Source organism: Protopterus annectens, chromosome 1.part0 (genome assembly GCF_019279795.1).
Source record: "Protopterus annectens isolate FY-2018-M chromosome 1.part0, PAN1.0, whole genome shotgun sequence".
Classification (NCBI taxonomy): domain Eukaryota; kingdom Metazoa; phylum Chordata; order Ceratodontiformes; family Protopteridae; genus Protopterus; species Protopterus annectens.
In genome coordinates, this window is record NC_056725.1 from 984461742 (window position 1) to 984477342 (window position 15601).

Below are 15601 nucleotides of genomic sequence, written 5' to 3' on the forward strand. Positions count from 1 at the left end.
CTTTATAATGGAACTGGGCTGTCTCTTCAGCTTTAGTCCCTTTTAGCACCCATGTCACCCTACCAAAACAATGGTGATGCCATCCTTTCAAATGTATACTATTACATATTTGCAATCAAAGCTGTTGTATGGTGCTTAAAATTCATGCATTTTTTTCTATCTAGTGATGGGTAAGTACTTGGCTAGCTGTCTTTATGGGATATTTTAAGCCTAGCTAACTTTCATCAAAGGTGAGAATCAAACCTTGTACTTTGTGGCAGTTAAGTAAATACCATAACCATTATGCCATCTCCCAACCCTTAGTTAGGTAGTCACTTCAAACCCAGGCACTAACTCATAGCATTCCTCTCAGCTCTCCAGATTTTCACAAATTGTCCAGATTTTTGCCTCATATATTTTGCCTGTTCCTCATTAGAGTTGAGGTTTTCTGGCAAATCAGTGAGGACTGAAGTCATTAAATAATGACATGCATTTGAGTTTCAGACTCAATATCCTTCAGAAAATGTATGTTAACACAAATCCAGTTATTCTAGCAATTTTCTGAATTATTAAGAGCAATATTTGTCCCTCTTTTTGGACCTTTGCCCCCCCCCCATTGTTTTAGGTTTTGCCTGCATTTCTTGCACTAAGAGGTGGAGAGGCATGACCCACAGACTCAGTTGTGTCAGTGTGGGTGTAAATGTACATGTAAGTAGGAATGGCATCACCCTCAGATCTGATATATAGTCAGAGAAGATTCCTTTACCATGTCTGTCCTGTTTACCACAGACAACTGGTTTGTTAAACACTGATGGAACCATTTGTTGAAATATGATTTATCATAGTTGTGTAGTAAGCTTCCTCCTGTGATATCAGGAAGTGATAGATTGTTGTCTAGCTTGTGGACTCAGCAAGATTAACTCTTTTTCCTTGTTTCATTTCTGTTACTCTTAGTCTTGCTTTTCCTTATTATTTCTCCTGCTTCCTGTGTCTACTCCATGTATTATGTTTACCAAATACTTTTTTTCTCACTCTCCCCTCTCTTCTTCTACCCCTTCTTATCCACTGTTTGAATTTTCTACTTTAACATTTGCTTTCTGAGTATTAAACTCTTGCTCTTATAACATGTCAACACATTTCAATGCCACATGATACTGTATTTATCTTATTCTAATGATGGTATAGTTTTATACATGTCACATGTATTAATATTTGTAATAATCTATGTATTTAGAGTGTATTGTAATATGATATCAATTTCCACCTTTGTATATGTAGTTTCTGTTCTTTTATTTGTGGAGTTTTCCCTCCCTGGGTCTCTGCTGAAAATGGATAAAATTATCCAGTCAGACTTTCCTGGCAAACAGATCTCAGTAAATAAATACATGAGCTTGAATCTGCCAGCATCTATGTATTCTGCATGTGTGTGCATGTACAGTCACATAGATGCCTGGATTAAGTGACGCGTGGTTGGATGCGTCTACTGCTGTGCAAGATTTTGTGACAAAGACATAGATCACACATCTCTTTCAATCACTTTAAGGCCACCCTTATGCCTTGTAACAATAAGATCATGTAACACTTTCAAATATACCCTGCATCACATTTGTAATAAGACTTCTCCTATGACGTGCAGTCAATACTGTATCTTGTAGCTTGTGCAGTTCAATATAAAGGTGTTCGAAATTCACAGTGACTGAGTGGTATGAGAATATGTGCGACTCTAGTGCTGGGCAGGAACAACATCCACCACAGTTATGTGTTCAGTTACAGTGGGAGAAGGATCCTCCATTACTTCTAGCTGAAACAACTGATTTGCACCACAATGATGATGTACCACCTTCAAATGTGTTCTGTCTCACAATTTTGGTAGGACTTTGCCTGTGGTGCATGCAGTTAATACACAGTTCTATAAATCCTGGATATGCATAGGCAGCTGTTCAACTCCAGCAAAAGACAACGCAATGTGAGTGTGGTGGCATGCCCCAGTGAACCAACTAACATTGCTTCAATTCATTTTTGTCCCTTTCATTTCCAACAAAATCCTTCCAGCACATTAGGGATTTCATGTCATTCAAATAGGTGCTCTATGATGCTTACGGTGAGAGCTCTCTAGCAGCAACTACACTTAATATTAGCTTCTACAGCACGTGTACCGAGGTAAGCAGTGGTTCAAATCTGGGAATGTATATGTGCAAAATAATATGGAAAACAAGAGTGGCCTATCCAACCAGCAGTGATGGTGAAATCACAATTATGTGAACAGTAACTTGCTACAGATTTTTTGATCACTCAGAATAATATGCATTGGATTAATGACCATCATAGGTCTTTCTTAGTTCGCATCTTGAACTGAGTTTTTTATGACACCCTCCATCATAGCTCTCAAGTCTACCTCATTACAATGAATGCACCTCATTTGGGGTCAAATGAAATGCATGTTCCTCAAAGTTCCACATTGAAAGGCTCTGTCACACAGTCAGTGTCAGGAATTTTTTAACTACTAGCCATGGGTAAATAGAAATGAATCATATTAATTCATTAAAGACCTTTATTATAAGTAAAACCAGCATATATTAGCCTTCATATGACCTTCCTAACTGAAGCTGTTAGTAAGTGTTCCACATTTTGCCCATTTGTCACACGTTATGAGGGCTAGTGTTCTTCATTTTGGAGAAATGAGGCTGAAATATGTGCCCTCCATTACTATCTCCTGTGGCAGATGTAGTTACTACACAGCTTCTGTAGAGTATGGAGCATGATAGGCTTGGTGTTGAATCTGGTAGTTTCTGCCTGTTGGACTATTGCAATAAGAGTGGCTTATATGAGACAGTTAGCTGAACACTTTTTAAGGTCTCAGACTCCATGTTAGGGAAGCAATAAACATTACAATAGGAAACTGATGTGGTCTCAATGGTTGATGCAACTTTATCTGAGGTCTGATCTCAGCCATGTGTTTCAGTTGGGTGATGTGAGTGAATGCTCACAGGCATTATTTAGATCACCAAAAATACTAATCTGTAAGTAATGCCAATGTAAATATCTACTTATATATTATATTATCTTTACAGTATAGGGCTTATCATGAAATGGGGGCTAATTAATCATTTCTTGATGTGTGCCATGCTGCAAAATCATCAGAAAATGTGAGCAAACCTGTTTCATGATACTTTCTTGTGGTTTTGTGATGGGCAGTTGATGTTATTGTTGTCCTTGCTGCACTTCATTATGAGCATGCCCAGTATAATGATGTATTAGAGGCACACCATTTAGCACAAAGAACACTAATTACTCAATATTATGAGAAAGTTATTTTAATCTATTCATCTTTGTCAAAATGAAACAGAATTTAGCCTCTGGAAGGTTAGCTTTGCCAATGTCCACACAATGGAGTTGTTGATCTACATTTGGAGGATAACAACATTTGTCACAGGCCAGTGTTCAGTTTGTGAGTGTGCAATGTAAATCTTCAACAGGTCACTCACTAATACATGTTAGGATTTCACCATGGTGTGACTTAAGTTACTGTACTGTTAATGCAGGTATTACTCGTGTTTATCAAGGCTTACTTTAGTGCTCAGTGTTGGGTATAACATTATGTTATACTGCACGCATGTGTACTTTTGATATCCTTGTTTATTTTAACATGTATGGTGTGGCAGTTGTAGCAGGAAGGACACAACTTATACAACTGATTGCACTTCCACAAATGCTTTATATTCAAATAACAATAGTTAAAGCTTAACGTTTGATACATTTCCTCTGCAGCTGATGTCATTATAGTATAATGTTGGCATTTAATTTTGTTTGGCCTAAGTCTTGTCTGGGCTAACTATCCATTTTTGTCATACACATACATACATTATGTGCATAGTGATATATAGAATGACATTCATAAACACACAATACAGTTGTCAAGTGATTGAGTACATGAGCATTACCTTGATTTATGTGCATGCTAGTAAATGTGAGATCACTATACCCCTCGTTTTGTGTGAACATAAATCTCACTTCTGCTGTAGTCAGACAACTGTAAGTGTGTATAGTAGATCAGTATTCTGTTTATATGCTGTTCAAAGTGACCATTCTGTATATGTGTCATGTCCTTCTGTATTTCACTATGTATATACGGATTCACTTTATAACCTCGAAATGCTGAAATATCGAATTTCAGTATCTCGAGACTATAAAACCTAATCCACAAAACACCGACAAACAAAAACCGCAAAACCACATAACTGAAAACACCGCACACACTACACTAAACATACAACACAACACCCACATCACAACATAAACAAAAAAAAACACACATACACAACTCACACACACATGCGCCCCCCACACCCCCCTACTTATATATACTAACTCCGAGATCGCACAAACACAACACAAAAGCTCACTCACACACACACATTCTCCAATCACTCACACACACTCTAACTCCCACTCAAAACCCTTACAAAACACTCACTTACCTGACATAACACCTACATCCAAATACGGTACCATGCACCAACAAAACACAAACCCGGACATTACATAGCGCAACTTCATAACCGCAAATTCGACATATTTTCGACATACATCAAATTCGCGATTATGAACATTCGCTATTTTTCACATTCGACTTTATAGCTTCGAGATACTGAAATTCGACATTTCAGTATTTCGATGTTATAAAGTGAACCCGTATATACACATGTATAAATAGTCACACATTCTACCATTCCTCAACATACAGGTTGCTGTCACAAATTCTTGTTTCTAGAATTAATATTATTATTGGAATCATTGCACAGGTGTCCTTGATTCTTTTCAGCATTTTCCCACTGTTACAGGTGTGTACACTGCCATTACAACTTCATTAATGTTTTCTTCATAAACGTAAGGCAATGAAAGGGTTACAATTCTTTAATCTGTATGTACATTCAACAGTAATCATGTGGATGTAAATTATTTCCTTTGATTAATCTGACAGTATACATCACATGGGTAGAGTAGGTCCATGCCTGCAACACCGGTGCAACTAGGCATTCTCAATATACTCGTGGGAGTACAACATTTATCTGTGCATATCTTGGTAAATGTTTAGTGGAAAATGGACAGTATATTTTACAACAATATAAACTACTGTATAATGTACATTCATATACAACACATGCTTTGCTAAGACAATTTTAATTTTACAATAGCCTTTCTGTGGTTATAAGTTCCCAAAAATAACAATACAAAGTTCCTTTCTGAAGTGCAGAGGGCAGGCAAAAGTTTTACAGGTGAGTACAATTGTTTTACATGATACACAGGTGGTGGGGAAAACAGCATAATGTTTATGCAACATACAACTTTTTGGATAGACATCTGAGGTGCACTAACTGTAGTAGATGCCATATCCTCCACTGCACCTCCTTTATTTGCCAACAATTAGCTCACCCATGCAATTTAGATTAATTTTACAGGTATTACATTTGCTTCCTTTGTAGCTGTGTCCCTCTGCATCTTTTTGTCAACATTTCCTTTTCATTATGTATGTGCATCCCTAAGAGGACAGGATTACTTCTATACTTATCAATACATTTAATTACTGTTGTTTGTACATTAATTTACTTATATATAACTACATGCTCCTCCTTAAGCTCTCCCTTCCTCTTAAGTTGCCCTTGCCTTATATTCTGCTGTCAGCATGTGCTTACTTAATGGGATTGAGTGTATTTACAACAGAATCTGTCACCTTAGCATGACATATGCATGGATGTTAATGAAACCCTGCAATTGTTTATGATACTGAAAAAAATAAAAGATTGACAATTTTTGTGATTTATCTTTTAAAACAGAATGGGGAGTAAGGATGTAGTTTGGGTACTGCAGTGTTTGATTTGGGGGGGATACTCATATTGAAATTAAAGCTGGGGGAAGGAGAAGTAGAGAATACATGTGCAATGGAATCATGCATAATAGCATCTGCAATTTTTCTGAATAGGGATATTTGTGCAGGGAATATGTATGCATTTATGAATATTAATAATAGAATATTACCACCTCTTCTTTGACCAGGAATGTTGTCAAACTAAGTTTTCTAGCATTTGATCATAGTGTTTGACATTCAGCAATAATCATTAAGACAATATTATGAAATACAAAGTAAATCTGGTTTGTGTTGATCTACTCAAGCATCAAGGAAGGCCATTTGTTTTTAAGCTATTCTCTCTAGAGCAGCAGGAAGGTAATTCATCCCTGTACTTACTTCCTGAAGTCTTCTAAGCCTAGAAACCACTTGCATTATGAAAGCTTTTCACCACAATTTTGTACTGAAAAGACAGCTTATAATCTGTAATATATAAAAAACTGTAATATACATTAGCTTTTTGGTTATTAATTGGCTAGACAACTGTTTTAGTATGAAAGGTTTGTTTAGTTATGTTGAAGATTTTATTTTAAAGATTTATGAAAGAAAAGCTGTATTTTATTTGTCAAAAACTACCAATGTTATGAGCAGACAAAGGCTTACAGCTCTGTAAGCATGCAAGACAGACCCAAGTTTTCAATGGGATAATTGTTCATTATGTAGAGATCATTGCAATTATGTATGCCAAAATCAAGTAGCGTACTATATGCACAATGTTGTGTATAAGGCAGTAAGTAGTATGTCTTCATATGTAAAGCACACAGCTTTTATATTATTAATGCAGATATGAACATATAAAAATATCACTAATAATCATAACTGCTTTACCAAACAAGTACTTACATCTCAGAATGTCTTCACTTTATGTAGCATATTTAAATGCTTTAAGTGCCTGCAAACTTGTTAGTAATTGGCAAGCAAGTTCAATTGCCTGTCAGGAAAGTGTCACTCAGTTTGTTCAGACTTGAAATTTCTTGCAAAAGGGAGGGGATGTGATATTTCATTTGACATGAACATTTTTTTTATCGAAACCAAGCACTGTATTAGTGGGAAACAATAATAACTTTGTTACATCATTTGGCAAGGGCAAACTTTAACCACCATTCCTAACACATGTTGTGAAATCTCTACAATGTTTCAAATGAAATAACCTTTTTTAGAATCAACAAGTAATATGTGCCTTCGTTGAAGGCTGGGCATCGGGCTGGCACCTCGGCACTGTAAAAATCTACTGCCAATCATTAGCGGTCCAGAGTTCCGCTGTGGTGACCCCTAACTGGGAAAAGTCAAAAGAAGAAGAATCAACAAGTAATATAATACAATGCACAAGTAATATTGGTGAGGTCAGGAAAAATTGGGGTATAATCACATTCTATTGGTGCACTGTGTGTTAGCAAAAAAAAAAAATGCTGAAACACTGTACAGTTAAAGCAAAAGTTCTTCAGAAATTAATTTTAGAAGTTACAGTTTGCATTCCATAGAAATTCACTTGGAAATGTAGAAATTAGGAATGTAAAAAGGGAATAAGAAACAACATATTAATCCAAGAATGATACCTTTTAAGGAACCTGTTCCTTTCCATTTCCTAATCAGTAGATCAACATTTAGAAGGAGTAGTGGGAACCTCATAGAACAGGAGTAACGCAACTGAAAATGTATTCCAAACAATTGACATATAGTGATTCATGCTGGGGATTACATAAAATAGAACAGAACTTAGCTAGCATTTAGCAGAATAAAAAAGTCAGCTGATAAGTAGCATTGCAGTCAATCAACCGGCACATTCTTGATGACTTGATCCATAGGTTTCCTGTTGAACTTGTTTTCCATTGGTAAAGCAGCCAGAAAAACTTTAAGAAATAACCTTATGGTGGCACTTCATACCAGGAAACTAAACAAGTAAATGTATCTACAATGAAAACAGCAGCATATCGCCGGTAACAAAATGCGGGTCTATATTATAAACCTGAAAGCCGAATTAATACATTTACATTGACACATAAAGGTCAATGTACGAAATGACCGAACAACGTAAATGGCAAAAGGGAGAATGATGAACGTATTTCCTCGGCCAGCGGGGTGATCGTGGGGATGAGGAAATAAATCCTTTTCCCCACTGTAGTGCAGTCTCAGAGTTGGCATATATAAGTCGGGGGGGTGCGGGGGTGCAGAGGGGTCTGTAGTTCTCAGGGTTTGTAGATGGCTTACATTTCTGCAAATGGATGACTTTTGCTATTGTCCATTCATGATGCATGAAGCTTGTTTTGAGGCTATGGTTATACAACAATTCCAGACGGCTTGATAGGTCATATTTCATGCTATTTAGAAGGCATCCTTGAATATTGTCTTGGCCTTAGAGAGAGAGAGAGAGAACTGATGACATGTTCCCTAGTGATATAGAGGGAGTTATATTTGATGGTATTGACTGAGTGGTGGTTGAGAGGGGGGTAAAGTTAGAGCTGAATTGGTCTGCCAGTAGGTGGCTACAATAACAATGAACTCTGCACATGAATGTGTATTGCATTTGATGTTACAGACATAACTAAAGATTGCTTTGCGGTTGCCCTTGGCCTGGGATGCAAAATTTACCTCAGATTTGGCTTTGGTAGACTTTATTTCTCCTCTAAGTTGTTTGTTTAATTTGATGAGGGAGCTTTTATCCTGCTGGGTGCTACAACTCCTAATTTTTGCTATGGTTTTCTTCCTTCTCTTAAACGGCCAGTTGATGTTGTGAGAACAGCAAGGTGGCTTGTTGTGCATAAAGCTGCTTCTATGCAGCTGTTGACAGGCTTGTATAGGGTTTCTGTGAACAGTTCTTCCATATGCAGCAGTGTCATTAGTGTTTGGGAGGCTTGACAATTTTCCAGGTTATCACTTAATAGTAAAACATGAGTTGTTCCTGAAGATTTCAGGGGTAGCTGAGATTCCAAGTTTTATTTTTACTTCAAAAGAGACCGTTTTGTGGTCTGATCTTACTGGAGAGGCCATTAGAGTGCATTTAGCACTCTCTCATATTAGTGTGGTCCAGATCCAGTAGGACTGTGCCCTCTGTTTGACTTACTGACAGTCTAGACAAATGAGTTTGTATTTACAAAATCCAAGAATCTGTTTGTATGCCTGCATGTTTAGTGTCATGTATGGATCCCAGTCAATAGCTGAGTAATTAAAGTTGCCCGTGAATATGGTATTGGGTTGGATGGTGATTATTTCTGGTAAGCTTAAATACATGTCATGGGTTAAGGAAGTGGTATGGAATTTTGAATATGATGGTTTGAACAATGATCAGAATAAGTACATCATCCTGTTTGACCACACTGAGGTGTAATTATTGTTTATGTAAATCGAGATACCACCACCTTTAGCCAATGTCTGTGAAGTAGCTGGTCTAAATGCATGAAAGGCATTGTAGCCTTGCACTGCCTATGACCTCTCCACAGTGTTAATCCATGTCTCAGTGACTGCACAGATATCAGCATTCTTTAGGGTGAGGAGCACTTGTAGGGAATGGAGTTTCCTGTTCAGACTCCTAGCATTAAACAATAGCATCTTTAGATTTCCTAGGTTTTAATTTGCTATGCCAGTATTTCCAGTTTAGCATTGCCTAAAAATGCACTGTGGAGCAGGTCAATGATTTAGTTAATATTAAAAAGCCTAAAAGGATAGGTGCAGACCATCCCAGGCAAAGCAGCATGGTCTATTGACTATCTGCTTCCACGCTGACACATATTGCACCTCCTTAGAATGACACCAGAGACCAAACCAATTATTAAAGCCAGTTATCTTCTCTTCATATTGTGGCAACATCATTGGAGAAGGTAAAATACTGCTCATTGCTATGCTCATACCAGCCTGGGATACATATTCCAAGAGCACCATGATGCCTCTCTTCATTTAGTTTATGGAGGCATGTCTCAGGTCATTTACACCCACGTAGACTATGACTGGTAAATGTAGTCCAGTGACCTGAGTACATGCATAACTTGGCACATCCTGGCCCCTGAATGTGACATTTTCCTTACTCAGCCTGGTGAGAGGAACATTGGGGTGCCTCACAATGCAGTTTCTGTTGGCAAGAATGTTGGATTGTGTGGTGGCTTGCCTTATGGGCTTAGAAGTTGAGGCTCTCATGGATGTGTTTGAATGTGTTGATATGGGTGCTGCTTTGAAAGAGTACATTTGGAGCTGCGGAGGGCAGCTGCTATGTGTACTTCATCCATGACATCTTTGGAGGTTAGGATTTGATATATATTTAAGTGTTTCAGCATTTGTGGGTCTACCTTTGTACTGTGATGGGTGCCATGTGTGTACTACTGACTGCCTGATTTGACATTGAGTGCATTTATGTGAGTGCTTTGCTTCCAGTGACATTGTGTAAATACATGTCTCACAAACCTTATCAGTTTGTTTGAAAATTAGCTGGTTGTTAGCAAACATGTGACAATTTCTGTGTTGCCTGATGATGCCCATATCTACCAAGCTGGTAACAACTATAGTAGGAAAGTTAATATCCATGGCAACAGGCCCCTTGTTATTGATTAAATTGTTGTAGTGAGAATATAATGTAATGTTAGGAGTATCTGGTTTGTACCTTGGAGGCAGTGCTTGTCACTGCAAACTACCTCCCCTCTGTGCAACTAGGTATGGGTGAAATTTCAAGGGTGCTTTTACAGTAAAAATGTCAACTCGAGGTAGCTGCATCTATACAGGGCACTACCAGATACTTAATAACTACTAATGTACACCCTGATGATTTATGGATGAAGTATTTAGGAAGATATTATGAAGTTAGGTTAGACAGCAACTAATCAAGCAGTATTTACTAAAAAGAAAGAATTAGCTTTGCCAAGAATGAAGAATAGTAAGGATTCATGTAACTGGCTACTACCTGGCTACTACTAGTATTGTTTTCAGCACAGCTTCATGCTGCTGGGATAAAATGCCCCTTTGCTTTTTTTCTTACGAGGAGCCAAGCAGAAGCACCTATCCCAAGATGAGAAGCAGGCCACAGGCCCTTTAGTGATCAACTGTTTTGTCCCCAATGATGCAGGGTGTGTGTAGACTTATTGTAGCCATTTTCTGGTAGATGTCCTAAATAGCAGCCAGACCAACCAGAAATGTCCCACATAGACACCCACTGCCCAGTCAGAGACAGTCAGGAATCCTTCTCTCATAGGAGCAAAATAGAAGCATTAATCCTAAGATGACTTCTGAGAGGTAGAATGTGGGCTCTCCAGTAATTGGTGGTCTTGGACCAGATGTCGATTTTAAAGGTAATATAGAAACAAATTGGTTAATATCCTAAAAGCTACTGTGTGTACTATACAATTGCATATGAAAGAGGGAGGAACATAAACTTCAGCAATATAAGGCGTCGCAGTGGTTCAGCGGTTAACGCTATCACCTCACAGCAAGAGGTTCTCCGGTTCAATTCTCAGCTGGGGTGCTTTCTGTGCGGAGTTTGCATGTTCTCCCTGCATTCGTGTGGGTTTCCTACCACATTCTAAAGACATGCATCTGGAGCATTTCTCCCCGGGCTTCCGCTGAAAACAGGATCTGTGCAACCTAGTCGGACTTTCCTGGTCAACAAATGTTAAATAAAAAATAAGGGGAGAACCACTAAATTTAAAAAAGCAAGCTAAACTGGTTGGGGGTGGAGAGTGTTCTAGCTCTGTGGAATACTGTAGGATTGCCAATTAATTTAAATAGATGAAGGGGAGTGACTTCACAAAATGCTACTTTTGTGCTTATTGACAATGTTCAATGAAAAAGGAAAGGGAAGGAAATATGTGGTCAAATTAACATAAGGGGTGGGTAACTAGAGAGGCAGTTGAGTTTAAAAATACATCAGCAACAGAGTGGGAACAAACTAACTTTTATCTCACAGCAGTCTATGACAAAGTCTGAGTGAGCTTTCTCAGTAAAGCCACACACTATGTGTAGAGCCCATCGAACTGCTTGAAAAGAATGTTTTAAAGGGGTGGGTGCACTCAGTATCAGCATTTAGTCTTGCAAGCTCTGTACCCAAAGATAACTTTGCTTAAGTGTCTGACATAGGCCAGCCTTAATGACCGTGACCATGACTAACACATACATCGCAAAATCATTTGTGGCACTACAATGGACAGACATGATGATGAAGCAATAAGTGAAAAAGACAGACACTCCAATTAACATTAGTAGTTGGAAAAACTTTAAGAAATAATCTTATGGAGGTTGTTAGTGCAAGTAAAATCTGCCAGTAAAAATGTTGACAATGAAAACATCAATTTACCAGCTGTAGGTGGTGATGATAAGAGGCATCAGGTGTTATTAAATCATAAGGCAATTTAAGTAAATCAGTCTCTAGTCAATGCCTCATACAGTGATAACAAATGCAAACCAGTTGAACTAGACATTTGGGGAAAGCATGTAACAGGTTAAATGCAGAAGCAATTCAGATATTATTATTAATTACTTATGGCCGAATCATTGCAGTATTGTAGCGATATTAATTCAGTTACTACGTGTACCGATATGGCACAGATGAGGAAGTGGGACAGGTAGCAACATTGAACATTGGACTGTCAGAAATCTGCAGGCTTTAAATTTCTGGGATATGGTAAATAATTGGCAAGCAAGTTGAGCTGTCCTTGAGTGAACCACCAACACACCTTATTTAGAGATACTCAGCTTGTTTGAGAAGAATGTTTTAAAGAAGATGAGATTGCTATTGTAATGGGTATTTATTTATTTTATTTTTATTTTACATTTGTTGACCGGGCTAGTCCAGCTGGATATATGTCCATTTTCAGTGGAGGCCCGGGGAGAAAAGCTCCAACGGAAGTTACAAATAATACACAGTAATGGTTTAAACAAGTTAAAAATTCATAAAACATTAAGACAGGACATAAAGAGGTCACCAAAGTGACCTCTGTTTAGTAGAGACACTTGCACAGAACTCAACTTGCATGAGAGGAATGCTATAATAGGGAAATGATCACTCCTGTGATTGCAGTTTATTCTTGCAACTGAAAAACTTAGTGATGTTTTTATTTTTTATTTTACATTTGTGTATCAGGGTAGTATACTGATCACAACTGGCCATTTGAAGATAGTGCCTGGGTGAAATAATTCACAAAGTAAAAAGTTGAACAGGGAAGCAGTAAGCTGTGCATATAAAAACAGAGCGGAAAATAAGAATATATAACAAAAACTGTACAGTGACAAGTAATAGCTGTAGCAACAATTATGAGAGAAATGCACATTTTACATCATTAGATTTCAGGTTTACATCATGGTGGAAATGCTATAATATAGTCAGAGTCAGGGCATGCAAGGGTAATGGAAGAATCGGAGACTGTAGTGCCTCTGTTTGTTATAAGGTTTGGCAGCTAGTGATGAAAATGAGTTATATGGATGTTTGAAAATGAGACAGCCTTGTAGCAGGTTCTACTCTGCACTGCACTGGGAGCCATTTGCCTTTTTTGAGGGTGAGGCAGTGGTGCTGAAGGGAGGGGGAGTTATTAATGAGGTAACAGATTTAGTTTTCAATAGTACGTAGTGTGCAGTAGGTTTTCCTTAGACATAGTAGTTATTATGGGAAATCCATATTCTGGTTCGGCCAAAAGGGCTGCTTTGCCTATATCTGCTCTAGTTGGGATGCACTGATAGAGTAAGATTTTCTTAGCCCAGAAGGAAAGTAAGTAAAGTAAGGAAAGTCAGTTAGCTTTTGCCCTTGATTTCTCAATATGGGTATGAATGTTAGTGAATAACCAGGGTATTTGTGTGTCACAATGGGTAGTGATAAAACATGCTTTATGTTTTTGTGTGGTTCAGTATTAGTATTAGTTTGTGGTTAGTGAGCCAGGATTTAATGAAGTTAAAGTCTTTTTGTAAATGTGTTTCAATTGTTAAATAGCTGTGGCTTGACCAAAAGGTTACTGTGTTATCAGCGCAGAGGATGATTTGTAAAGTAGGAAGGTCATAATACAGTTTTTTAGTGAAAACAACAGGAAGTGTTGCAATAGAACCTTATGGTATTCATATTGAAAGAAGTGTGGGCCGAGGGAAGGAACAACATAATTTAACTTTGAAGAATCTGTTTGACAAGAAGTCTTAAAACCAGATGATGGATGTATTTCCAGTGCCAATGTTCTGTAAAGAGAGGAGGACTTGGTGGTTGACTGGAACAAAGGTTTTTGTGAGATCGATGAGATTAATGAATATTGCTCCTATCAAGTTACCTTTGCCCTTGATAAGGAGAAGGTCATCAGTTAGGCACCTAAGTGCCATTATTGTACAATGACCTGTCTAGGATCCATGCTGTTTTAGGGTAAGGAAGTGTTACTACTGAATGTATCTTCAGAGTAGAGTATAAATTATTTCTTCAAGCATCTTTCAAAGAGTTATGCAGGGAAGAACCTTGTTTTTGAGCATTCATCTTGAGTGATAAAAGTGATTTAAAGGGCATGTGTTAATCTTTGTCAGCAGTATTTACTGCTGCACCGGTAGACATGAGCAATGTGTAGGGGAGAACAGCTAGAAATGTAGTGTGTAAGCTACCTGTCCCTTTCTGTGTCTTAACTAGCACTTCTTAAAGTCAATGTAGCATCACTGCACAATACTGAAAAGTAGAAATCAATTTTTTATTATGTTTTGTCACCAAGAAAATAAAACTTACAAGATGAAATTTGCTTTCATCTCTTGCCATCTTTTCTCCTTCATCAGCATAGATGGAGGCCTTGTGATTGTTGCATAGGTACCCTTTTTCTTTCCCCCAATTTCAGATGAGCCTATGATTCTAGTTCATACTTTTTATTACTTATGGAACAAATGGGCATTTGGAATATAAATTAAGAAACTGAAAAATCATAAAAATGTCAAAAATAGAGTGCTTTCTTGATTCTTATCACAAATGTTTAGCAATCAGAATGCAGCATGCAGTACTAATCCCTAAAAAGGTACATGTGTGTAGGGATAACCAAAGCATGCTATTACCACTCATTATCACAACAAATCTAATAATAATGTACATTTCCATTTATTAATATATTTTTTTTATTTTTTATTCTTTGTTGATCATGTTAGTCCCACTAGACTAAAGGTCTCTTTTCTTTGGAGACCCAAGGTGATGTTTATATTTATTTTATTTATTTATTTTACATTTGTTGACCGGGCTAGTCTAGCTGGATACATGTCCATTTTCAGTAGAGGCCTGGGGAGATAAGCTCCAACAGTCATTACAAGTTTAAATAGAGAAAAGGTAATACAAGATTAAAATTTATAAACAGAGCTAGTTAATACACAAATATGATAGCAAAAACGAAAAGTATAATCATAGGATGTTTTAAAATAAAATTAAAAATACAAACAAAGGGTTTTTTTTTGTTATTTTGGATTACAAAAGTCATTTAGTGTATATGTGATAGCATATATCTGCATAGATGTTATGTAGAGGGAGAGCTATCGGGATATAAGGAGAAGAGAAAGAACGAATCATGTAAGAAGAAAGGAGAGAGAGGAAGAAGGAAAGTTAATCTGGGTTGGTGCAGGAACAAAGCCAGCGTTTATTAAGATGCATTTTCAGTTGCTTTTTAAAAAGTGGTAGAGAGGATAAAGATGAGATATCAGAGGGGAGTTTGTTCCACATTTTTCCAACAGAGTTGGAAAAGATGGAGTCACCTGCAGAGTTTTTGGGTTTGGGAAAATTAATCAGTAGTTCATTAGAAGAACGTAGAT